This window comes from Micropterus salmoides, unplaced genomic scaffold (genome assembly GCF_014851395.1).
Source record: "Micropterus salmoides isolate LMB-PRFRI ecotype aquatic unplaced genomic scaffold, ASM1485139v1 Ms_hic_scaffold_1804, whole genome shotgun sequence".
Lineage (NCBI taxonomy): Eukaryota > Metazoa > Chordata > Actinopteri > Centrarchiformes > Centrarchidae > Micropterus > Micropterus salmoides.
In genome coordinates, this window is record NW_024040934.1 from 1 (window position 1) to 27,929 (window position 27,929).

Consider the following 27,929-nt stretch of genomic DNA (forward strand, 5'->3'; position numbering starts at 1 on the left):
CGCTGGTAATGGCAGTACCCAAAAACTTAACATGCTCCTCCACGTTTACTGCTGCACCGTTGAGGAGTAATGTGAATGCAGTGGTGGGTGTTTCCTGAAGGTGATGAACAATTCTACGGTGTTGTTGACCAGATTTACTAAAGGTCTGCGTGAGTAAAAACGTGTGCAAACTTAATATCACCAATAGCGACACAACCCATTATAGGTATCAGAAGGGAATTGGGCACTAGGGCGTACAGGGCCAGGAACAGGAGATCGCAGAGCGACCGGCCCTCTGCGGATGGTCGGTGGTCGTTCCCTCTGGCTGGATGAAGCACGATCTGCTGGCATTTCCTTACGTCTGGGTCATTCCAACATACTGTTTCTGCTGGGGTTTGCCAAAGCAGTTTTTCAGGTGTGCTGTCCCAAGTACTTAGTGCAATCTCAGGCAGGATGGGCAGACATACGATTTCCACATACTCGGGACGCACTGAATAAAACAAGCCAAGGTTTTCACGCAGTGGCTGCTTTCCCTCCCGACTCTCCATGGCGGAAAGCATTAAAACACGCAAAACCCTCATTTAAATACTGCCACCTCCATTCTGTTTGCTCCTGTTGTCATCACTCCAGTGGCAATCTGTGAAGCTCTGGTGAACTCCATGCGAGAGGGTTAAAGCAGTGCTGCAAAATAATGGTGGCCATTATGAGTTTTATCACTTTTGTTGCCAGCAGATTAGACTAATGATTAATGGCTGTGTGATGTGTTATTTGAGGGGACAGCAAATTTACACTGTCATACAAACTGTACACTCACTACTTTACACTGTAGCAAAGTGTAATTTCTTTATTGTCACATGAAAAGATATAATCAAATATTTACAAAAATGTAACAAAGTATCCGATACATTTATTTGACAGTTTTACAAATTATATTATATCAATATGGCTTTATTGGTCCACAATGAACACTTTGATGCAGTTTATCTTTCTATTCCAGCTGCTGGAGGAGAATATTATCACTTTTGTGAAGAATGAGCTGAAAAGAGTCCAGAGGGTTCTGAGTCTAGATTACGCAGATTGCTTAGAGAGTCAGAGTGAGGATGAGGAGGTTTGGGCAGTGAGAATGAAGACCAGAGGAGGAGCAGCAGAGAGGCCTTTCTGAAGATCACACTGGACTTCCTAAGGAGAATGAAGCAGGAGGAGCTGGCTAACTGTCTGCAGAGCGGTAAGAGGATTTTAATGATGAAAAGAGGAAATGGAAGCAACATGATGAATTTATACCATGTTGACACTGTTTCCTCTTTCCAAAGAAATTGTGGTTAATATGCTACACAGGTCTGCATCAAAACAGAGGCAGTTTGTCCTCAAGTGATGACTAGAGCCACACCTGCAAATTGTCAGATTTTCTGTAGGATCCACTCACTGATTTTATTTGTTGTTTGCTTATGCAGGAACTCATGCTACAGTGTGCCAACGTAAACTCAAGTCTACCCTAAAGAAGAAGTTCCAGTGTGTATTTGAGGGGATTGCTAAAGCAGGAAACCCAACCCTTCTGAACCAGATCTACACAGAGCTCTACATCACAGAGGGAGGGACTGCAGAGGTCAATGATGAACATGAGGTCAGACAGATTGAAACAGCATCCAGGAAACCACAGACCAGAAACAACCATCAGACAAGAAGACATCTTTAAACCCTTACCTGGAAGAGATGAACCGATCAGAACAGTGATGACAAAGGGAGTGGCTGGCATTGGGAAAACAGTCTTAACACAGAAGTTCACTCTGGACTGGGCTGAAGACAAAGCCAACCAGGACATACAGTTCATATTTCCATTCACTTTCAGAGAGCTGAATGTGCTGAAAGAGAAAAGTGCAGCTTGGTAGAACTTGTTCATCACTTCTTTCCTGAAACAGGAGGAATCTGCAGGTTTGAAGAGTTCCAGGTTGTGTTCATCTTGGACGGTCTGGATGAGTGTCGACTTCCTCTGGACTTCCACAACAATGAGGTCCTGACTGATGTTACAGAGTCCACCTCAGTGGATGTGCTGCTGACAAACCTCATCAGGGGGAACCTGCTTCCCTCTGCTCGCCTCTGGATAACCACACGGCCTGCAGCAGCCAATCAGATCCCTCCTGAGTGTGTTGACATGATGACAGAGGTCAGAGGTTTCACTGACCCACAGAAGGAGGTACTTCAGGAAGAGATTCAGAGATGAGGAGCAGGCCAGCATCATCTCCCACATCAAGACATCACGAAGCCTCCACATCATGTGCCACATCCCAGTCTTCTGCTGGATCACTGCTACAGTTCTGGAGGAGGTCTTGGAGACCAGAGAGGGAGGAGAGCTGCCCAAGACCCTGACTGAGATGTACATCCTTCCTGGTGGTTCAGACCAAACTGAAGAAAGTCAAGTATGATGGAGGAGCTGAGACGGATCCACACTGGACTCCAGAGAGCAGGAAGATGATTGAGTCTCTGGGAAAACTGGCTTTTGAGCAGCTGCAGAAAGGCAACCTGATCTTCTATGAATCAGACCTGACAGAGTGTGGCATAGATATCACAGCAGCCTCAGTGTACTCAGGAGTGTTCACACAGATCTTTAAAGAGGAGAGAGGGCTGTACCAGGACAAGGTGTTCTGCTTTGTCCATCTGAGCGTTCAGGAGTTTCTGGCTGCTCTACATGCCCATCTGACCTTCATCAACTCTGGTGTCAATCTGCTGGCAGAAGAACAAACTACATCCTGGTGGCCTGAAGTGTTTGGAAGCAAATCAACACATTTCTATGAGAGTGCTATGGACAAGGCCTTACAGAGTCCAAATGGACACCTGGACTTGTTCCTCCGCTTCCTCCTGGGTCTTTCACTGGAGGCCAATCAGACTCTACTAAGAGGTCTGCTGACACAAACAGGAAGTAGTTCACAGACAAAAAAGAAAACATCCGAGTACATTAAGAAAAAGATCAGTGAGAATTTCTCTGTAGAGAGAAGCATCAATCTGTTCCACTGTCTGAATGAACTGAATGACGTCTCTAGTGGAGGAGATTCAACAGTCATTGAGTTCGGGAAGTCTCTCCACAGCTAAACTCTCTCCTGCTCAGTGGTCAGCTCTGGTCTTCATCTTACTGTCATCAGAAAAACATCTGGACGTGTTTGACCTAACAAATATTCTGCTTCAGAGGAGGCCCTTCTCAGGCTCCTGCCAGTTGTCCAAGACTCCAACAAAGCTCTGTACGTGCATACTGTACATCTAACTACCCAGATAAATGTCTTTTTTCATTGAATAAAACTAAATGTACTTTTTGAAATTGTTTGATTTTGTATTGCTGAATCCTTTTCAGGCTGAGTGGCTGTAACCTCTCAGAGAGAAGCTGTGAAGCTCTGTCCTCAGTTCTCAACTCACAGTCTTCTAGTCTGAGAGAGCTGGACCTGAGTAACAACAACCTGCAGGATGCAGGAGTGAAGCTGCTTTCTGCTGGACTGAAGAGTCCACACTGCAGACTGGAAACTTTCAGGTATTTAACTGTTTGAAACGATGACCTTCTGGGCTCCTTTTTTCTTTATATAGCCTAGTAATTAATGAATGGACTGACTGAAAATATTTTATAGGTTGAATGGCTGTAACCTCTCAGAGAGAAGCTGTGAAGTTCTGTCCTCAGTTCTCAACTCACAGTCTTCTAGTCTGAGAGAGCTGGATCTGAGTAACAACAACCTGCAAGATTCAGGAGTGAATCTGCTCTCTGCTGGACTGGAGAGTCCACACTGCAGACTGGATACTCTCAGGTCATGACATAACTAGTTGTAAATGTTTGCCCAGAAGTCTTTTATTCAGTTCATTTATTATATTTGATCTGTGATTGACTGCTCAAATTTCTCTTCAGGCTGATTGGGTGTTACCTCTCAGAGAGAAGCTGTGAAGCTCTGTCCTCCGTTCTCAGCTCCCAGTCCTGTAGTCTGAGAGAGCTGGACCTGAGTAACAACACCTGCAGGATTCAGGACTGAAGCTGCTGTTTGTTGGACTGGAGAGCCAACAATGTATATTGAAAGGTCTTAGGTCAGAATTCAGCATTGTTTAAAATTTCTCTTAAACATATTGTTATTTTTGTTTGTGAAATGTGAATTTATTGACTGACATTCTTCTTCAGGTTAACTGGCTGTAAACTTTCAGAAAAAAGCTGTGAAGCTCTGTCTTCAGTTCTGATGTCCCAGTCCTCTAGTCTGAGAGAGCTGGACCTGAGTAACAACAGCCTGCAAGACTCAGGAATGAAGCTTTTGTCGTCTTGCCTGGAGAGCCCATACTGTACATTAGAAACTCTCAGGTTAAGATTCAGCTATTTGTTACAATTTTCTTAGCAAACATTTTTCTGCTTTTTATATCTGACCTGTGATTTAATTGACTGGAATTTAACTTTAGGCTGATTGGCTGTAAACTGTCAGAGAAAAGCTGTGAAGCTCTGTCTTCAGTTCTCAGCTCCCAGTCCTCTAGTCTGAGAGAGCTGGACCTGAGTAACAACAAACTGCAGGATTCAGGAGTGAAGATGTTGTCTTCTGGACTACAAAGACTGGCAATTCTCAGGTTAGTGTTTTGCTTTTTGAAAATGATGACCCTGTTACTTTTGAGATATTTTCATTATTTAATGTACTGTCTAAAATCTTCAGGCTGAGTGGCTGTAAACTGTCAGAGAGAAGCTGTAAGCTCTGTCTTCAGTTCTCCGCTCCAAATCTTCTAGTCTGAGAGAGCTGGACCTGAGTCACAATGATCTGCAAAATTCAGGAGTGAAGCTGTTGACTGCTGAACTGGAGAGTTCATTCTCAACGCTGGAATTTCTTAGGTCATAATTTAGTTTTTTGTTAAAAGTTCTTAACCAGTTTTTCTAAATATATTTGACATGTGAATTAACTGACTGAAAATCATTTTTAGGTTGAGTGGCTGTAAACTGTCAGAGAGAAGCTGTGAAGCTTTATCTTCGCTTCTCAGCTCCCAGTCTTGTAGTCTGAGAGAGCTGGACCTGAGTAACAACGACCTGCAGGATGCAGGAGTGAATCTGCTGTCTGCTGGACTGAAGAGTCCACACTGCAGACTGGAAACTCTCAGGTCAGGATTCAGCTGTTTGTAGAGTTCAATATTTTGAGTCTTTTTTATGATCTTGTATTAAAGGAGTTAGCTGACTCAGGAGTTTGTATGTGAACTGCTATCAAATATTATTATTTAGATTCTGGAGAAATCCAGTACCATGAATTATAGTGAACAACAACACAGCAATTAATGTTAATGTTAGCTAGGTTGTGGGTTAGCAAACTGTGGCTACTTGCTGCTGGAAAGCTAACATGAGAGGACAAGATGGTCCCAGAGCAGCACAGCAGCTCCAGTCTGAAATAGTCATAACTCTTCTGCTACTAGCTAACATCACAACAACAGCATGTCTTGGTGAACTAGAAAGTAAGCTGAATGTTTATGGGAATGTCATTAAACGTTACCTGACACAAATCATGACTGGAACTGCTGGAACAGTGTTGTGTGACTTGTCCATACAACAGACGTCTCTCTTTCAGAATCAGAAGGAGCTTTATTGCCAAGTAGTGTTTTACACATACAAGGAATTTGCTTTGGTGTTAAGGTGCTACACACAGACAGACATACAGCTAACATAAATAGATGTAGAAATATATAAATGTGTAATAAACAAATGCAAGTTATATAAGAATAACAGAAGAATAGAGAAAAATAATACAATAAAAATAACAATGGATCAACAACAATTTACTTTTTTTATTACAACAAATTAACAACAAATATGTTCAATGTGCCAGGTTCGTGCATGATATGACATGAAGTGATATTTACATGTGCGAAGACGATTGTATTATTTGAAGGGGAGAGGAGTGTCAGTGGGGGGGCCCGGGCCTTGTTGATGAGGCTAGCAGCAGACGGTTAGAAACTGTTTTTGTGTTGAGAGGTTTTGGTCCTGATGGACCGCAGCCTCCTGCCAGAGGGGAGAGTCTGAAACAGTTTGTGTCCGGGGTGGGAGGAGTCAGCTGCAATCTTTCCTGCTCGCCTCAGAGTCCTGGAGGCGTACAGGTCCTGAAGAGAAGGAAGATTGCAGCCAATCACCTTCTCTGCAGAGCGAATGATGCGCTGCAGCCTTCCCTTGTCCCTGGCAGTGGCAGCAGCGTACCAGATGGTGATGGAGGAGGTGAGGATGAACTCAATGATGGCGGTGTAGAAGTGCACCATCCTTGTCTTTGGCAGGCTGAACTTCTTCAGCTGCCGCAGGAAGTACATCCTCTGCTGGGCCTTCTTGGTGAGGGAGGTGATGTTCAGCTCCCACTTGAGGTCCTGGGAGATGATGGTGCCCAGGACGCGGAAGGAGTCCACAGTTGCAACGGGGGAGGGTGGGGCTGTGCTCTTTCTGAAATCCACGACCGTGTTCTGGAAGCACCAGGTCACCAGATGGTCAATCTCCCACCTGTAGGCATACTCATCCCCACCAGAGATGAGACCAATGAGGGTGGTTGGGGAGGTTTGTTGCTAGCTGTCCACGGCTGTGTCCTACCAAGAACAGGGGTTGAAGAGGCGCTCTGCCTGGATGATAATGCAGGTCAGCCAGTCGCATCACAAATCTCAGGGCGCTGGGTTCTGCCTCTTACTCATCCTCCCATTTCCCCAGGAAATTATTTACTCTTAGGGTTTCCACCAAGAGCGTTCCAGGGAGGACTCCCACTTTAAGATTTATTACCCAGTACACAGGCCTCCTGCTTCTTGGTAGTCTTGTTGGTGCTAATTAGTCGTGTGTTAGCATGCTCTTGTCCACTGTTTTGGGTCCACGGTAAAGTGGTGTCATTCCCACGTAGTCCATTCACTTCTAACCTGTGGATCTTGGTTTCCAGTACTGAAATTTTCTGTAGAAGTTTGTAGAAGTCGTCCGTGGAGAAGGGGGGCAACTTGTTGCTAATTAGCATTAGCTTTAACTCCAGTACAGGCTAGTGCTATTGATAGACCGCACTCACATAGCACTGAGATCATAAAAGTTTTGTTATGGCAAGAGCCAACTTTATCTGACAGTCCCAGTGATTTAAAAGTATCCAAGAGCTGCTGATTTCTAGCAGATAAAAAAGAGAGTTTAAGCAAAAGAATGCAAGCGGAGGCAAGAGCAAGCAGCAAAGCATCTGCACTGTAAGAAAGCAGGAAGAGAAAGCAGCCCTTAATGCAAATTTCTTCCCTGGAAGACACCAGCACGTGTGGAAGAACGCACCAGGTTGAAGTTAGTTTTGCGTAAAACACAGTTCAAAGCTCTGTCCTCTTTCTAAAATGTTACTGTAAAGTGTGGAATTTTGCGACACAATGAAATAAATGATAGAGCATAGTTGTAAACGCACAGCCCTCATCTGCAAGCACATGTTGCAGAACCCAGACATGCGAACATGCAAACAGTTAATCTGATAAAAGGTGAAATGAGCAGACAGGACAACGTTATGCTGTTGCTGCAGTGACTCATAGCAGAATATTTATTCACATTTTCACAGTTTTAGCAAGACAAATATTTAACAATATGAAAATATCTTTAAGTTCCTCATGCTACTGTATATAAGATCAGCTTTTAACAGGTTAACAAGCGTATGTGTAAAATAACTATAATGTTAAATATTCAGGTGAATATGTAACATTATAGTATATCAGTTATAACCTAATTAACAATTCTGGTTACAGGAGCTCTCAGGTCTTTAACCCAAACAAGTGAGGAGCAGATACACAAAGCAACTGAACTGTTAGCCTGCCATGACGGATGGATTTAAAGACGGCGCTAGCCTACGGATCAGAGGCACAACAACTAATAAAACTAGACCTACTTACAGGTCATTTAAAATGCATTAAACATTCATACATCACTTATGTGTGTTCTTCGTGCTTATACATGACACTAACCTGATTAAAGGTGAAATGAGCAGACAGGACAACATTATGCTGTTGATGCACGACTCCTCGTAGCAGAATGCCCGAGAGCCAACAAGAACGTAAAGCAGCGTTCTGGTCAGCTGCCAACATCCTGCTGAGTATTGCACCCAGAATAACAAGTCGACAATGACCTATAAAAGAAGCCTTATAAAATATCAGCAAGTGCTGGAATACTTGTCAAGAATGTGACCATATAATGTGTGCGTCACACACAGTCTGAACAGAGGCAGAGCAAATTTAAGAGCGAGCAGGGTCTTTTTGAGTGCAAAGGCAGGGTTTTGAGGAAAAGCATTAGAGAAGCTGATCGTGAAATCAGTAAGTCATGCTCTCACATTGAAAGACCATGCTTTTGAAAAAAGTTAGGAATGTTATTCCTAAGTTTGTTTTGTGTGTGTGTGTGTTTAGTCTGTCAGGTTGTCAGGTCACAATGGAAGGCTGTGTCTCTCTGGCCTCAGCTCTGAGTTCCAACCCCTCACATTTGAGAGAGCTTGACCTGAGCTACAACCATCCAGGAGATTTAGGAGAGAAGCTGCTGTCTGCTGGACTGCGCTATCCACATTGGAGACTGGACACTGTCAGGTATGAATAGTCAACAGTCTGGACACTATCAGCCATAGACATATGGACGGTCAATAGCAGCTCTTACTCAGACTAAACAAGGAGCTTGGGTTGTGTTTTCGTGTTTTGTGAAAATGAGTGACGTTGTATGAAGCCGATTCTGACTTTGTTTCTTCCTCCAGGCTGGACCATGTTGGAGTGCAGAGACTGAAACGTGGGCTGAGGAAGTGTGAGTGTGTTTTAAGTTTGGTTTGTTTATTATGTAAAAGACAAAATAGATTTTTTAATTGAAGTCACAAGAACACAGCTGCACATGTCTGCACACTTTTTATCCTTTTAACTAACGTAGTGGATTTCTCAGTTTCAATCAGGTTTACCTTCTGTTTTTGTTAGTGTGGCTGAAAAGATCGGTCAATCAATTTAAAATCCACAAAAACTAGCTAAACACTCTGATGCAACAAAACTGATGAATACAGCAGCCTAGATACAGCTAAGCAAGTGTAACCCACAGCATCTGAGTCAGTGCAGACTGTCGCGGCATCTCTAGGCCTCCCCTGGACTCTGCGTTGTGTTTTGGTAGGTGTTGTGTGGTGTCGTATGGAGGGAAGGAGGCGCCAGACGCTGGATTCGGGATTGTGGTTGAGACCTTCACTGCTCTTTATTGCTCCACTGCAACAATCCTCTCTCTCTGACACACAGCCAATACCTTACAGGGCACAGAAAGCAAACATAAAGCATTTATCTTCTTGCAAAATAAATGAATCTCTTACTTAAATAATATTCTAGTACCAAAAATAAAGAGAAATTATATAAAGGTTAATGTACAGTCAAATGAAATACATCTCTAAAAAGAGCGTAATATAAAACAAAAACTCTAAATGCAAGGTACAGAAAACAGCAAATGCCCCATCGTACATTTATTTTTTCAGATTAAATCACCTAATGGCTTACGGCACACCTAGGGGCTTATACAGGCAGCTGCCTTACACAAGTATGCACATCTGGTTGAGATGCCAAGTTGTACGGCACATAGTGGGTAGGACTGGGCAATATGGCTTATATCACGATATGAAATATATAATTCGATTTACACATTTTGTCTAAAATTTCAGATTAAATTAGATTCAACCTTAAGCAACGTAAGCAGTAGTTAAAGGAGACTTCCCATATTTTATGACTTATCTACAATGCTATAATGTTGGATGTTCGTGTTAAACATGGCCAAAGCTTAAAAAAAAGAAATCCCTGTGAGCAAAAACCTACCTAAAACAAATATTTCCTCCTGGTCTGAACGCTCTGTTTTGAACTACTTTTTCTACCAAGAGCTCCGTTCTAGGTATTACTGAGCCAGACGGAGCCAGTGTTCCATATCAGTGTTTCCAATATGTTCATTTATTTGTGGCGGCCCGCCACGATATCAAAGCTGACTGCCACAGATTGATTTTCGATTTTTTTTTTTTTTACTAGGCCTATTTAAAATCTTATTTGATTGCAGAGCGCCATAGCGCATTTGCACAACACATCTTCTTGCTCGTCCATTGATTGGCTCGTAGACCACTCATTGACACTACTGATATTGAAGATAATGTACAATATCATATCAATATAAATGTTTTAAATCTTCATATATACAGAGGAGGTGCTACTCAATTTAACCGTTGTAAATATGAACTTTGATTCACAGAAAATAGTGTATTTATAACTATAACCTTTTTCAATGTACATTAGACTAGAATCTTGAGCCAAATAACAAAATAAGTAAGATGATTTAAATGCTATAAAAGCAGCTGTACGATTTAAATTAAATTTAAACACTTAATTTCTTGCATTCTGGAGAAAGTTTCTACACTAATTTGTGGTGGAAATGTCTTTATTTATATAAAGGGAAACACAAAATTCAGATGGCAGGTGACAATTCAGAATATATATAGCGTACTATGTAACTATGATTTTGGGTTGTTGTGATACGCTGTGAGTCCCAGACTTTGGGGTAGCTGTAGTGATGGTCCATAGTTGCTGCATTTTTTTCCCGACTAGGGTCAGAAGTAGGGATCGACTGATGTTTTTTTTCCAGGCCGAAACCAATTATTAGCTACCAATTAGACTGATGACCGATATTTGGAACCGTTTGATCTAAAAAATTTCAATCTTGCGCTCAGCAATGCGCAGGTTTTACCAACCTCTGCAACGCCTTCCAGTCCGAGACAGAGCAGTGCCCTTACCAGACTGTAATACATTTGGTTAGGATGCTCTCAATGGAGCAGTGGTAGAAGTTCACCAGGAAGTCCTCAGGAAAAAGAGGGGCTGGTGAGCCTTCTGACCAGGTTGGAGCAGTTAGTCTTCCAGGTGAGGATGTGTGAGATGTGAATCCCCAGGAATTTGAAGCTGGTCGCACGCTCCACCGTTGATGTGGATGGGTGGATGAGTATCAGCATTCCTCCAGAAGTTCACAATGAGCTCCTCAGTCTTCTTGGTGTTGAGCAGCAGGTGGTTGTCTTCGGACCACGCAGCCAGGCGATCCACCTCCTCAGTGTAGGCTAACTCATCATTGTTCTTAATGAGGTCAGTCACGGTGGTGTCGTCCGCAAATTTGATAAAGGTGTTGGAACCGTGTCCAGTTCTGCAGTAGTGAGAGAAGAGGGAGTAGATTAACGAACTCATCACACAGCCTTGTGGTACGCCAGTGTTTAGGGTGAAGGTGGAAGAGAAGTTTTGTTGCATCCGGAATTGTTGGAGCCTGTTGGTCAGAAAGTGCAATAACCAGGTGCAGGGGATGTTAAATGCTGTTCTTGCGGTAGGCAAATTGTTGGTGGTCCAGGGTGGGGAAAAGCAGGCGTGCAAACTCCCCACCTTTTGGCTAAATTTACCGTTTTTAAACCAAAATTGGGGAGGGTATCATCAGTCGTTTGTATCTACCTAGTCCACTCTAGCATGAGCTTTGCAACTTTACAGCTGCATATGCCTAACCAGTCGTCCCCTCAGCTGCTGCAGCTGTCGTCTTCCAGCCCTGCTGTTCTGTCGCAGGACTCTTGTCCAGCACTACAGCCATCACAATCTGGACTTGGTCTCCAATCTTGTCGCCAGCCTCCTGCCTGGCCTCCAGAGGTTCTTAGCCCTCTCGGCCGACCTCCTGAGGGATTACGTCTTCGCTGTCGGTTTCCTGGTTGCCCTCCAGACACGTTCAGCCCTTTGTTCCTGCCTCAAGGCCGTCCACCTGTGGTCCCCTGCTCTACCCTTGTCCAGCCCCTCTGGTTGTCTGCCTCAGAGCCCTGGTCCCATTAATCCTGCCCAAGTACTCTTGCCCAACGATCCCTTCCCACATTTTTCTGGCCCTTTTTGAGCCTCTACCCCTGTGTGAATGTTCTCAGTAGATTTAGTTTTTTTAAGTTCACTTGCCTGTTCTACATGAAATATTCCTTTTCATTTGACTGTGGACTTTGAAGAGATTGCCCACGCCTTGTTTGAATTATTTAGCTTTTGTTGGGGCAGCTTCCATTGATATCTTTGTCATAGCCTGAACCACCGTAAGTTTGTGCAATTTTGTGTTTTTTGTTTATAAAACTAGACAAACTGATCCTGCTCTACTTAGTGTTTCTGTTTTTGGATCCAAATAATAAAGTTTTTTTCCTTTGAACTTGGCATGCCTGACACAGTTTGAGATTTGATGTGCGAATGTCCAAACTTTTTTGCTTAAAGTGACCTCTTCCGCGGCGGTAGTGGCATTTTTAGAGAGCGGGTGATTCAGAGCTTCTTTGTCCTGCAGTAGCAGTTTTTAGCAATACTTTATTCAGTACTTGTGTTTATTGATTTGGATCTCCATTAGTTGTCATCCTCGGGTCTAAAAGAAAAAAGAAACTGAAGATCACTGGTCCCGTGGCTCTCATGTTAAGTAACTGCATTTTTCATTTCAGTTTTGTCAAACATTTTTCATAGTTCAGTATGAAAAAAAAAAGTTTGACTGATTTACTTTTGGTAATTGTCAGTAAAGTTGTTAATACACCAATCAGCCATAACATTATGACCACTGACAGGTAAAGTGAACAACACTGATTGATTACAGTGCTTACTGGATTGTCCCAATGGGTGTAGACGCGATTAGGCAGGGAAATGATGGTGTCCTCAACTCCCAGTTGGGGCTGGTAGGCGAACTGAAGGGGGTCCATGAGTTCTGACCATGGGCTGCAGCTGTTCCAGCACTAGTCTCTCCAGGGTCTTCATTATGTAGGAGGTCAATGCAGAGACCAGAATCACAAATCATAAGTACTTTATTCATCACTGAGGGAAGGCTGGCCCCAACAGATGAGCTACTGTAGGTCAAACTGCTGAAAAAGTTGATGCTGATTCTGATAAAATGTGTCAGAACACAGTGCATACAGAGTGGAGTCCAGGCCTCAATGGGTCAGGCTGTTTGGGCAGAAAGGGGAGACCTGCATAATGACCAGCAGGTGGTTATAATGTTGTGGCTGATCAGTGTAAATGAACAGATGGTAACCTGCAGATGTTTCGTGTCTGTTCTCTCCATCAGATGCCTGTGAACTGGAGCTGGACACAAACACAGTGAACGCAGAGCTCAAACTTACGTTTAACAACAAGAAGGTGACATATGTGGAACAGGAGCAGTCATATCCTGATCATCCAGACAGGTTTGACTGGCCTCAGCTGATGTGTACAAATGGTCTGACTGGTCGCTCCTACTGGGAGGTGGAGTGCAGAGGAAGAGTTGAAATAGCTGCGACTTACAGGAGAATCAGCAGGAGAGGAAACAGGAAAGACTGTTTGTTTGGAGACAATGATCAGTCCTGGAGTCTGAGCTGTTCTGATGGTCGTTATTCTGTGGGGCACAATGACACAAGACAATCCATCTTCTACCTCCAAGACTGCCTCACACTCCTCCTCATTGCCATTCTCCTCGTTGCCTGGCCTGAATATTTCCTTGGTGTCCTCTTCTTTCTCTCCCTTTATCTTCGACAAAATGCTTGTCCGTCCTTCTCCTTCTCTTTCTCTTTCTTTTTGTCTTTCTTCTCCTCTTTAATCTACACTCTCTTCTCCTTTGTCTCCTCCTTAGTTTACTATCTCTCCCCCTTCTCCTCCCCCACCCCCTCTCGCAGAATAGGAGTGTATGTGGACTGTCCTGCTGGCACTCTGTCCTTCTACGAAGTCTCCTCTGACAAACTGACCCACCTCCACACCTTCAACACCACGTTCACTGAACCTGTTTATCCTGGCTTTAGGCTCTGGTCTGGTTCCTCAGTGGCTCTGTGTTCTCTGTAGGTCAGAAACACTGCTGACTGAAGATCAGCACTCACAGTGTGTCTCAGACTCAAACACAAAAACTCATTTATCTGATTTCATCACTTTAATTATTAACATTTGAACAGTTTAACCAACAACTCTTGGTAACATGCAACATCTAAAACAGAATGAACTCCATCTGCTAACTGCTATTTCTTTTATATTTGATATTAAACTGTCGTTTTATTCAGATTTGGAGACAAACAGCTTCTTGTAATAATCCTGAAGCGTTCACCATGTTTTCTAATGTTTTTAGATGTTGTTAATGAAATCTATACTTTTTATCTCCATGGCTTAGATGGATTTATAGGACACGTATGTTTGTATGGGTTTTTTTGTACCTTGAAAATGGAAAGTAAACTCATTTTTAAATTAAAACGCGCTCTCGTTGTTCTATCTTTTGTTGTTTGTCTTTAGTTTTATATTTTGACAAATTTGCCTTAAAGAACTTGGTAAGATGTTGTACAACCAAGATCACAGACTTTCTCATCTGATTACCATCACTGCTTGTGTGTGGGTGGTGGTGAAGTGGGAGATCTTGTCGTTAGTCCAAAAACTTTACTCAACACGGTGGTTCTTTGATCATGTCAACAACAAACCAGACAGGCAACTGAATCCATGTGAGGCGTGATACAAGTACAGAGAGTTTTACTAGTGGACTGCTTGTAGTTGAATGACGTTCATCCCCAGACATCATCTGACGAGTAGCTCCTGTGCTCCTGTAGCGGTAATGTGAAGGGATGTGTAGCAAGAAGTTGGGGGTTCAAGACCTTGATAATAACTCTTTGCGGCATTAGCTCAATCTGTGGGGACTTGTTAATAACTCAGTAATCTCTCTTCAAACTCTTCGCATTCTCTGAGACTAGAGGGTCGCTGGTTCGAGTCCAGCACAGACCGCTGCTGAAGGTGCACCACAGCGAGGCCCTGAACTAGGAGCACTGTGTGCTTCACAATAGCTGTCCAAATGCTGCTAATTAGGATGGGATAAATGCAGAGAACAACACATTTCCTCTCCAGGGCACAAGGGGACTGTCTTTTTACACACTTCAACATACCCTGCTGCTCATTATGTCGAGTCCTTGTCAGATGGACTGAATCAGGGACTCGCAGCATCAGCAATATGAAGCAGAGGAAGCAAAATCCAAATCCTCTCAGCATTTGTGATGGCCAGTGCCCAGGCTCCTGGAAGACTAATTTCAAAACAATATTAAGGCTTAATGAATAAAGCCTCAAAAGTGAGGCCTGCATGATTCTTCCATTTTTACACGACCTGGGGCCTTAGGACTGTGTACTGTTGGCCTGCTCTCTCTCTTCTGTTTTCAGGTCTTTCTTCCTGTTTGGGTGGACATGCCCACCTTCTCAGTGATTGCGGCCACCTGTTCAAGTCTTTAAAAGCCATGGCGGATTCAAGACGGCTCTCTTTTCCTCCTGATCTCCCCCCTGGAAGGCAGGTGCCTTTCAGGAGCTCCTGGTTTCTTTGAGTTTAGTTGGGTTTTGAGTTAATTGTAAGTTGCGTTATCTTTAATAAATCCTTTTGTTCATTTAAACAGTTTTCAGTGCGAACCTTCCTCTTTGTTATGCTCTCCAACGAACTGAGCATAACCGTAGATACAAAGACCTCCACCGCTCAATTTCCCCGTGAGCTCCGTTACGAGGTCCACGCGGTAGAGATAAAATTGCAACGGCAATACAACCTACGCCTCTGTCAGACCGCCTACATACAATCACAACTGAAGTGACTCACCTATAAAGTCTGGATAATAATCCATGGATAAATGACATTTAGCAAAGATGTTATGTCATATCACATTGTCAAGATCTAGACGATCCAGTCCATTAAAAGAAAAACTCCAAACCACATTATGACATCATACACATGGACTGCTGCAGCTTTATATCATATGAGCTGGCAGATGTGCCTAACATTTCATGTATAACTGTACTAAATGAAGTTACTTGTGGTTGCAGGGTTACTTGTGGTTCCTAGAGTCTCCAAAAGTAGACTAGGAGCCAGAGCGTTCAGCTATCAAGCTCCTCTCCTGTGGAACCAGGTTCCAGTTTGGGTTCAGGAGGCAGACACCATCTCCACATTTAAGAGTAGGCTTAAGACTTTCCTCTTTGATAAAGCTTATAGTTAGGGCTGGCTCAGGTGAGTCCTGAACCATCCCTTAGTTATGCTGCTATAGGCCTAGACTGCCGGGGGATTTCCCATGATGCACTGAGCTCCTCTCTCCTCTACTTTCTCTCCCTCATCCCATTATTGCATGTTACTAACTCGACTTATTATTATTATTGCCACTTCCATTACCATAACTATTATTTTAAATCTCTACGTGGAACTTGCATTGTGCTGCTGGGTGCTGGAGGTCAGGTCTTTTTCAACTTCAGCCATATACTGTCTAATTTTCACCTTCTCTAACAAGTTCAATGGAATTGGTACATTGAGCTTTAAACCAGATAATTATTCCCCCTGAGCTTCTTTCTGTTGTTACTCCAGGAAGTTTTTTTGAATTGACTGTTAACTCCTTATAGTCTGGAGGATAGCCGGTGGGCAAGTCCTTCCTGGTTTTAAGGATAGAGCCAGGTGATATGGACAATGTTAATGTATAATGAACCTGGCTGATGATTAATTAATTCAGTATGATTTATTGTCATGAATGTGTGTGTCTACTGTACATAATTCACGTTTAAGTAAATACCTTTGTTCAAAAGTCTTCATATGTGCACTGTGGCAGGAAATGTTGCTCTCTCTCTCTCTCTCTGTGGTTATTTCCTGTTTTCTTTCAGTCCTTTTTTATTTTCACTCTGTCCCTCATGGTGATGCAGATCTTTTCATCGTGTTGAAGGTTTGGTAAGTTTCAGTGTTGAAACACTCAGCTGCTCTCTGTTTCTACTATTAGCTTACAAAAATGTAAAAAGCAGAAAATTTTAACATTTGAGTGTGAAAAGCTGCTGTTTGTGCTGAAGGGCTCAGCTCGGTGCTAACAGTTACCTAGGCCATTTTGTTGCCTATATTTATTAACATCTAATCAAACTGTTCCCATCAGCAGTAAGCTGAATCAGCTGTTAGCAGCTCTTGTTAGCAGCAGTGTTCCCAAAGATGAGCAGACAGCTGCCACTGGATTACTGTGATACTGAAGAAAACTTAAACATGAATATTCTCGGGCAGGTTCTGCAGCGTCTTTCTCAGATTTCTAAGTGGATTTCTGGACGTTTCTTCATGAGGGACAGAGAGATAATGATTTAATGTGTTTCATGTCTGTGTGTTCAGATTTGACTGAGTTATGGCTCAGAGGATTGTTCTTCTTTTGTGGCTCCTGGTCCACTGATGCCTTAACACACAGTGTTGATTGTAGGTCACCTGTGTTTTGGCAGTAACCTGTGTAGACAGCTGTGTTTCATAAACAAGAAGTGTATCTGTTCCATCAGACGGACTGAAAAACGTGGTTTAAACGCTCCTGTGTAGATATACTGTTATGGACATATGATTGTCCACATGAAACATTACTGAGGCTTTTTCTTTCAGTACACTCTAAGTTGTTGAACTGATTCAAAATCAGTTATTTAAATGGACTATCTGTCAGATTTTCAATGAAATTACTTATTAATAAATCAAATTTTCATTGCCTTATTGTCAGTGGGCTCAAAACTCACTCAGAAATGAAGCACACGCCTGTTTTCTCTGTTGCTTGCATCAACCACTATTCTGCTTTTAATGCGTGGTTGGGTTCAGCCCTGTGCGCGCTCCCAAGCCTCTCTCGTACTACCGCGACAACACGGCAGCTAATGACATGCAGTCCACTAACAAATCGTTCCAAATGTGGAGCGATATGTTTACTAAATTAGCCTATAGTGATCCAGCCAGGAGCAGCCAGCTAATGATACATTAGCTCGGACCTGCCACTGTTTGCTTCGTAACATTCAGTTTAGATTTATTGTGGTGTAACGTGAAGTAACGTTACAGAGCCGGTGTTGAGTTGCCTGTGAAAAGCCACAGCCTGCATGCTGGTGTTTCTGCATTTATTGCAGGATTTCTGTATGAAAGCGGTTGTGTTTGAGATTATACTCGCTCATGAGTTCAAGCGTGCACGTGTACGAGCACACGCCTGGTTGTAATCTTAAAACCGCACCACTAGTGGCCGCTGGAAACTCCATAATGCCCCTTTATATGTAGTATGGCATAATTTAATGATTATTTATATTTACCAATGGCAAGGCCACAGAGTCTATCGATCAAGTCATTTGATGGTTTGACCTCTCTCAGGCTGACCAGAAGACCCTACCACCTTGCCTCCCAGAACTCTTGACACAATCACGCAGCATGTTGTGTGAAGCAGTCTCCCTGCCTTTCTATAGCCGCTGTCACTCTGCCTATTTTCGGGAGTGTTGTGCCAATATGCTGCTCGCTGCACTGAATAGCGTGTTAGAGTTAATAGAGTAACGTTACGGAGGCGGTGCTTAGCTGTGCTGAATGAAAGGTACGGCGAACATTTAAATTACAAATTACAAAGCCAACAGTACACATACACACAGTACTCTCGACCTGTGTTGAACTACTGTGCAGTACTGTCTCAGGTGACGTTACACAGTTGTGTGATTAGTAGCAGCATATGCTATACTGTGTGACACATCACACAGCCGTTAATGTCTAAACCGCTGGCAACAAAAGTGAGGACACCCCCAAGTGAAAATATCCAAATTGGGCCCAAAGTGTCAATATTTTGTGTGGTCACCATTATTTTGCAGCGCTGCTTTAACCCTCTTGGGCCTGGAGTTCAGCAGAGCTTCACAGGTTGCCTCTGGAGTCCTCTTCCACTCCCCCATGATGACGTCACAGAGCTGGTGGATGTTAGAGACCTTGCGCTCCTCCACCTTCTGTTTGAGGAGCCCCACAGATGCTCAGTAGGGTTCAGGTCTGGAGACATGCTCGGTCAGTCCATTTCCTTTACGCTCAGCTTCTTTAGCGAGGCAGCGGTCGTCTTGGAGGTGTGTTTGGGGTCGTTATCATGTTGGAATACTGTCCTGCGGCCCGGTCTCTGAAGGGACGGGATCCTGCCTCCCTTCTGACAAGCGTGTACAAGCTGTACACCCACTACTTTCCATTGTAGCAAAGTGTTTTCAGCGTTGTCATTTAATAAAATATTTACAAATATATGAGTATGTATTAATGTTGAGTTTGTGAGAGATGTGTTAATTTAAGTTGATCATTCTGGAGGCTGTAGTTTGTGCTGCTGTTGAATTGTATTGTCTTTTACTAAGAAGTGTTTCTAATATTTTGTCCTCTCCATTTCTGTCAATGAGGAGAGATGAAATGTTAGAAAGAGTTTAGATGTTGCTCTTCCACTTTAGATCCTTTGATGTAATCATTGTGTGTCTTCACCTTCTGTCTCCTCAAATCAACTATCAGCTGCTGAGCCTGTTAAATGTTTGTTCTCCATATGAAGTCTGGCTGTTTGTAACGGGGCCCACGATGGTGGTGGGGCCCCTCCTCGAGCTGTCAGGAGAGGGTAGATCTGATGTGGTGTCCCTGGTGTTTGTAGACTTTGACAGTGAAGTGATGATGAAGTGACAGCAGCCTCACCTTAAATAGACTGATGAAGGAGAACCAGCAGCATCTTCTCTCTCTGTGCTGCCTCTCCAGCTGAAGCTCAGAGTCTCTGTGACCGGATGTGGATCAGCTGAACGTCCTCAGTGTTGTTGTGGTGACAGAGTGCAGCTCTGCAGCAGCTATGGATCAGTGTGAGGAGAGAGAGGAGGGGGAACAGGAAGCTCAGAGGTGAGATTCACGACTCTTCTCCATGTCAGAGCTCTCATATCTCTCCACCATCATTATTCACTGTCACATCTGTGTAGTGAACCTACACGCTCAGCTTCCAACAACAGCTTCCAGGAACTAATAATGAACTAATATCTTTCCTAATGAACACACTCCAGCAACTAATTATTCAGCTAATCAACTAAGACGGGATTGCATCTCTCGCTCATCTTTTACTCATATACTGTAATTTTACTGATTTTCTATCTGCTTCTAAAAACTGGTGATAGTCTGGTCAGAATGAATCTTTTTCAAGTTTAAACTTCATTAGTAGTTATTTGTTTTTTTGAATCAGGATGCAGCAACAGAAACCAGACTCTCCTGAACCCAGCTGTGTGTCCCTGAAGAGTGACTGGTCCATGGGTCATCCTATTGACTTTATGTATGGACAACCTGCTAATAGAAGGTAACAATTTAAACCTGACGTTTCTTATTATCGCGTATCTTGTTTTACTTGTGTTTTTGTCTTTCTGAAAGCACTTTGTAACATGTTTTTGAAAAGTGGTTCATAAAAAAAGATTATTATTGTTATTTTTAAAACCTGACTGTCCTGAGAGGAGGAATCCCATCTTGTTCCAGAGCTTCAAAGTAGAGGTGGTCGATGCCACAAAATAGAGTTTTGATCTGATGCAAAGTAATACCAGGACCAGAACCATCAGTTTGATGTCAACACTGATACTGTTTAATATTAATAATTTTAAATAAAGACTGTGCTTCACTTCCTTCTGAGGTTCCTCACCATGGTACAGTAACTTATGGTGACCTGCTCCGGAGCAGGCTATGTTCCAAGTAAGAGATTAACTCTATAAAAACTCCGCCTACTGACCGATCAGCTCTCTTGGGAATTGACATCGCCATCTGTGGGAGATCCCACAGATTGTTTTAAAGGTCTTTTGTGTTTGCTAAGGTGACGATGAGATGCTTTTGTACAGCGATATCATCCTACAGAGACTGATTGAAGCACTAAACTAACGAGGTGATCAACGCACAAAACAGTTGTCACCGCTTGGCTCAAGGCTGGCAACATAAGGGAGGCCTCAAACAGGAAATACCCGTCAAAAGTAGTTTATTTAACTCAAACTAATAAACATATGAACTACCTGCTGGGGTGTGTAAGTAGGAGAAAATTCAGTCAATCATGTTTTTGGCTGAGTGAAAATGAGGTGTAATGCATGTTGGCTGGTGGCAAACCAAACAAAATGAAGACAGCTGAGGTTCATGCAGTAGACACGCTGAGAGCGAGAGACTCCCAGAGGGCAGTTCTTTAAATCCTTCTAGACTTTATTGTCCCCAAGAGGAGTGTTCTGATGTCCAGGGCATGATCAAAGGAGATACAGATCCATTAGTATTGATCCTGACACTAGTATCAATACTTAAAACATGACTTAGTATTATCAATATTCTGATGAACAGAGCGAATCTGGTCAAACCTGTTTTGTTCACTTTTAAATAACTTTTCATTGGTCAACTGTTTGTTTGAATCAGGATGCAGCGACAGAAACCAGACTCTACTGAACCCAGATGTGTGTCCCTGAAGAGTGGAAGGTAAGAATTTAAAAGTGAACAGTTATTATCTGACTCTCCTGAGAAGAGGGATCCCGTCTTGCTCCAGAGCTTCATAGTCTGTTGTAGGACTGAACAGTAGACCATTTCAGCAGTGACATCACAGTGTACACCTGTACAACAGTCACCTCAATTATATCAGTATGTCTTTGAAAAGTCAATATTGACTACCAGCTGTATACAGCGTGCTAACCTTGACAACCCGGCTATATTGTAACAATGGACAGGTTTGTGCAGCGATGTATAATAATAATAATACTACATTTTATTTATAGGTGCCTTTCTGAACACTCAAGGTCACCTCACAAAACATAATATGACAGTAAAACAATAAATCGATAAAATCAACAAGTATAATTATAGTGCATTAAGTCAGGGTACATAATATTTGGAAACAAAGATTGCTATATTCTGATAAATAGTGATCATGTGGGATATGCCCGTTTAAAAAGGTGTGTTTTGGGCAGGATTTCAAAATGGAGAGCGAGTCAACATTGCAGATGTCTGGTGGAAGAGAGTTCAATAGATGAGGGGCAGAGCGGCTGAAGGCTCTGAACCCCATGGTGGTCAAACGAGCAGGAGGTACAGTGAGGTGAATAGAAGAAGAAGACCTAAGAGTACGGGTGGGTGTGTTAATATGAAGGAGGTCACTGAGGTACAGAGGAGCGAGGTTATGAATGGCCTTGAAGCTCAGGAGCAGAGTCTTGAAATCAATGCGTTATTTAACTGGGAGCCAGTGAAGCTGCTGAAGGACCCAGACTCTTGACCTGAGGGGAGGAGGAAACTGGGGAGTTGTCAATGGTAAGAGAAAAACTGTCACATTTAGTCAAAGTGGATTTGGAGCCAATGAGGAGAACCTTGGTTTTGTCACTGTTAAGTTTGAGGAAGTTGCAAGAGAACCAGGATTTGGTTTCTGTTAGGCAATCAGAGAGGGAGGTGGGTGGGAGAGATGTGGTAGGTTTGGTGGACAGGTAGAGCTGGGTGTCATCCGCATAGCAGTGGAAATGGATGTTAAATTTACGAAAGATATGGGGAAACAGATAGATGATGAACAGAAGGGGCCCCAGGACAGAGCCCTGGGGAATACCGGTAGTGACAGGGGATAGCTCTGATTTGAAATGTTTGAGTTGGATGAACTTAGAGCGGCAAGAGAGATATGATTTAATCCAGTCCAAGGGCGAGTCCAATAGAGACTAATCTGTCAAGGAGGATGTTATGAGAGATGGTGTCAAAGGCTGCACTAAACCCTAACCCTTTACCTAACCCCTAACCCCAGATTGGAATTGTTCATAGAGGTTATTCTCAGACATGTGTGCATGGACCTGATATGCAACTGTTTTTTCAAGAATTTTAGAAAGAAAAGGTAGGTTAGAAATAGGACGGAAGCTGTTGAAATTGTTGGGGTCTGCACCGGGTTTCTTAAGTATAGGAGTTATTGCAGCTGATAGAGAGACGAGGGAACAATACCAGAGGTGAGAGAGGAATGTATTATGGTAGTTATATGGGAAGAGAGAGAGAAGTTGAACAGGCCTTCACCAAGATGGTAGGAAGAGGGTCAAGCTGACAAGTAGTTGGTTTAAAATTTCTAATAACGTGTCACAGCGAGTGTAGGGTTCAGCAGGTTGGAGGACCCAAATGTAGAACACAGAGCAGCATCAGTTCAAAAGGTTTATTAACAAAAATTAAAAAATAAACACAATCCAAGCAAAAGAGCAATGCAACAGAAAATCCAGAATCCAGAAGTGAGAAATACAAGCAACTCCACAAGACAGAACGGACTAAGATGGCTGAACAGAACAGAACATGCTAACACCGAATGATCATAACCAAATGAATAAATGAAACTGGCAGGGAACATGAACTGACAGACAGACACCAATCATGACAATTGGGAAATTAATAACGACAACCACGTAGAAATAGAATTGGACAAGAACTAAGGCTGGCACTGAACAGAACAGATCAGAATAATATAAATAACACACTAATCCAGAACACAAGCAGACATATCACAAATTATACAAATAAACTACAACCATCAGGGAAAAAAGACTAATCACAGAGCAGACATGGGCAAAATAACAACACAGAAGTATGCAGACCAGGAGTAAACACCAAGACATGAGCTAAGGGACAGAACTAGGAACTAAGACATGCAACACAAAATCATCACAAGAATAAACAAGGCAAAACAGTAGAACTCAAGACATGGAACCAAAACAAGACCAGAATCCTTAACTCATAACATAACGTCCAATATTTCAGCAACAGAGGTAAGCAAGAAACTTGAAAATGAACGACAAAGAGGTGTCGGGAGAACTGAAAAAGACAAACTATGAGAGGTATTAGTAGTCAGTTGCTGGTGAATCTTGTGTACTGGCATTAAAAAATGACATTAAGGAGTTACAGTAAGCAGTTGTGTACAGATGAGGTACGAGAGAGTCCAGTGGCCGCAGTGTATTGTTGACCATGGAGAACAGGGCTCTGGTGTTTCCTTCGCCTGAACTAATTATACCTGCATAATAGGTGGATTTGGCTGTAGAAAGAGCGTCCTTGTAGTGGAGAATGTGTTTTTTTTACATAGAGAGAGAGAGCAGGTGGAGGTGCTGCCTGAATATATGCACTGCATGCAGCTCTGCAATCAAATATGACTTTAAATACGTCTAGTAAAAAAACATAGAAAATTCAATATGTGTGTGCGTTGATTTATTTGTGGGCTGCCACAAATAAATCAACTACTACTACTATTACTACCACTTCCTTCACCCCCAAACAAAGGACTCTCTCCCCACTTTTTAACTAATATGATATTCATAACAGCAGCAAGGAGTATGTTTTTTTTTAATATAACGTATATAACGCCACCGGCTGAAATAAAAAAATAAAGCAAGTAAATCCCGACTTTTGAACTATTATCTGCACATGTATTTAAGAGCAGTAGGCTATTCCGTATTTTCACAAAACATTTCTTTCTGTAAGTTTCATGTTGCTGTGCTACTTTAGCAGATGCTTCAATAAATTAGATGTAGAATTGTTCACGGTTGAAAGCTTTTTGCTGGTCGCACAGAGTTTACCATAGACGACAATGTTCTTTGCATCTTAGACTGTGACACAATAATGGCAGCAGCTACTTCCAGCTGTGGAAAGAACGCCTTTCTCCCTCGTTCTCCATTCTTCCTTTAGCTTTTTGTCTAACAGCTGGCTTGAACAACATAATGTCTGGTGTCGCTGAAATAAGTCACATATTGAGTCATTAAATGTCCTGAAAAAAAGTCTGAGTAAGGATGAGGAGGTGTTGGACGGTGAGGATGAAGAGCAGAGGAGGAGCAGCAGAGAGGCATTTTTGAAGATCACACTGGACTTCCTGAGGAGAATGAAGCAGGAGGAGCTGGCTGAGCGTCTCTGGCGGAGTAGTAAGAATATTTGAACAGATTTAACATGATGGAAAGAGGAATTGGAGGCGACATGGGAAACAGCCACATTTAAATGTTTAGATTCTCAGATTTTCTGTAGGATCCACTCACTGACTTCATTTGTTGTTTGCTTATTCAGGAACTGCTACAGTGTGCCGACGAAAACTCAAGTGTACCCTGAAGAAGAAGTTCCAGTGTGTGTTTGAGGGGATTGCTAAAGCAGGAAACCCAACCCTTCTGAACCAGATCTACACAGAGCTCTACATCACAGAGGGAGGGACTGCAGAGGTCAATGATGAACATGAGGTCAGACAGATTGAAACAGCATCCAGGAAACCAGAAAAACCAGAAACAACCATCAGACAAGAAGACATCTTTAAACCCTCACCTGGAAGAGAAGAACCAATCAGAACAGTGATGACAAAGGGAGTGGCTGGCATTGGGAAAACAGTCTTAACACAGAAGTTCACTCTGGACTGGGCTGAAGACAAAGCCAACCAGGACATACAGTTCACATTTCCATTCACTTTCAGAGAGCTGAATGTGCTGAAAGAGAAAAAGTACAGCTTGGTGGAACTTGTTCATCACTTCTTTCCTGAAACCAAAGCAGCAGGAATCTGCAGCTTTGAAGAGTTCCAGGTTGTGTTCATCTTGGACGGTCTGGATGAGTGTCGACTTCCTCTGGACTTCCACAACAATGAGGTCCTGACTGATGTTACAGAGTCCACCTCAGTGGATGTGCTGCTGACAAATCTCATCAGGGGGAACCTGCTTCCCTCTGCTCGCCTCTGGATAACCACACGGCCTGCAGCAGCCAATTAGATCCCTCCTGAGTGTGTTGACATGATGACAGAGGTCAGAGGTTTCACTGACCCACAGAAGGAGGAGTACTCAGGAAGAGATTCAGAGATGAGGAGCAGGCCAGCAGAATCATCTCCCACATCAAGACATCACGAAGCCTCCACATCATGTGCCACATCCCAGTCTTCTGCTGGATCACTGCTACAGTTCTGGAGGAGGTCTTGGAGACCAGAGAGGGAGGAGAGCTGCCCAAGACCCTGACTGAGATGTACATCCACTTCCTGGTGGTTCAGACCAAACTGAAGAACACCAAGTATGATGGAGGAGCTGAGACGGATCCACACTGGACTCCAGAGAACAGGATGATGATTGAGTCTCTGGGAAAACTGGCTTTTGAGCAGCTGCAGAAAGACAACCTGATCTTCTATGAATCAGACCTGACAGAGTGTGGCATCGATATCAGAGCTCAGTGTATCAGGAGTGTTCACACAGATCTTTAAAGAGGAGAGAGGGCTGTACCAGGACAAGGTGTTCTGCTTCGTCCATCTGAGCGTTCAGGAGTTTCTGGCTGCTCTTCATGTCCATCTGATTCATCAACTCTGGTGTCAATCTGCTGCCAAAGGAAGTGTCAGAAAGCAAATCTACAGATTTCTATGAGAGTGCTGTAGACAAGGCCTTACAGAGTCCAAATGGACACCTGGACTTGTTCCCGCTTCCTCCTGGGTCTTTCAGTAGAGACCAATCAGACTCTACTACGAGGCCTGCTGATACACACAGGAAGTAGCTCAGAGAACAATCAGGAAACAGTCCTGTACATTAAGAAGAAGATCAAGGAGAATTTGTCTGCAGAGAGAAGCATCAATCGTTTCACTGTCTGAATGAACTGAATGATCGTTCTTAGTGGAGGAGATTCAACAGTCATTGAGTTCAGGAAGTCTCTCCACAGATAAACTTTCTCCTGCTGAGTGGTCAGCTCTGGTCTTCATCTTACTGTCATCAGAAAAAGATCTGGAGGTGTTTGACCTGAAGAAATATTCTGCTTCAGAGGAGGCTCTTCTGAGGCTGGTGCCAGTGGTCCATGACTCCAACAAAGCTCTGTATGTGCATACAGAACTATCTATGTTAAATTTGGCATTACTAAAACCTGTAAAACTACTACTAACAACTATCGTTTGTTTTCTTCTCATGTGTTGCTTAATCCTCTTCAGGCTGAGTGGCTGTAACCTCTCAGATAGAAGCTGTGAAGCTCTGTCCTCAGTTCTCAGCTCCCAGTCTTGTAGTCTGAGAGAGCTGCACCTGAATAACAATGACCTGAAGGATTCAGGAGTGAAGCTGCTTTCTGCTGGACTGAAGAGTCCACACTGCAGAGTGTCAGTTCTAAGGTGTGATGTTCAGTTATTTTAAAATGATGACCCTTTACACTGATGTACTTCATATAGGCTATTGATTATTGAATGAACTGATTGAAATCCCTTTTAGGTTAAGTGGCTGTAACCTCTCGGAGAGAAGCTGTGAAGCTCTGTTTTCAGGTCTCAGCACCCAGTCTTGTAGTCTGAGAGAGCTGGACCTGAGTAATAACAACCTGCAGGATTCCGGAGTGAAGCTATTGTCTTCTGGACTACAGAGTCTCCAGTGCAGACTGGAAAATCTCAGGTTAGTGTTTGGCTATTTGAAAATGATGACTCTCTGAGCTTTTACTTATGACAGATATTAATTATATTAATTGAACGTACTGACAAAAATCCTTTTTAGGCTGAGTGGCTGTAAACTGTCAGCGAAAAGCTGTGAAGCTCTGTCCTCAGTTCTCAGCTCCCAGTCCTCTGGTCTGAGAGAGCTGGAATTGAGTAACAACAACCTGCAGGATTCAGGAGTGAAGCTGTTGTTTTCTGGACTGGAGAGTTCTTTCCCAACACTGGAATCTCTCAGGTCAGGATTCAGCCTTTTGTTTAAATGTATTGAGCAAACCTTTTTCTAAAAACACTTGACCAGTGAATAAACTGCCTGATCAAACTTTTTAGGTTGAATGGCTGTAAATTGTCAGAGAGAAGCTGTGAAATTTTGTCTTCAGCTCTCAACTCCCAGTCTTGTAGTCTTAGAGAGCTGCACCTGAATAACAACGACCTGAAGGATTCAGGAGTGAAGCTGCTGTCTGCTGGACTGGAGAGTTCACACTGTACACTGGAAACTCTCAGGTCAGAATTCAGCTGTCTGCAAAGAGTCATCTGGCAAGTTAAATGTTGAGGCTTTATAGTCTTTTATGATCTTGTATTAAATGTCACAGCAATATGGTACTTAAGGGGAAGCCAGGTCAGGAGTTGTATGTAAACATAATTTTCTGCCAGAACTTCAAGCACAAGAAATATGTTGTTCCAGTCTTAAAGGCAGGTAAGAGAAGCCCCCATGACCACGCCAGTATACTTGCAAGGGTAAAGATCTAGAAATTAAATGTATGCACATTTTGTGACTTTCTGTTAGGTGAAGAAGCAAAGACAACAGTTGGAGCCCTCCTCTCAGCAACTCTTATGCCCGCATTCAGACCAACCGCGAATTTTCGC

At 43.0% G+C, this 27,929-nt stretch overlaps 1 long non-coding RNA gene and 1 pseudogene across 1 annotated transcript; both read left to right on the plus strand.

The window, feature by feature from the left end:
- Positions 1-71: 71 nt before the first annotated feature.
- LOC119909662 lies at positions 72-1,601 on the plus strand. Its single transcript, XR_005445508.1, has 3 exons — positions 72-143; positions 977-1,204; positions 1,431-1,601. It is a non-coding gene; the product is annotated as an uncharacterized LOC119909662 (long non-coding RNA).
- A 615-nt stretch (positions 1,602-2,216) lies between these two features.
- Positions 2,217-27,615, plus strand: LOC119909663 (annotated as a pseudogene).
- Positions 27,616-27,929: the final 314 nt, after the last annotated feature.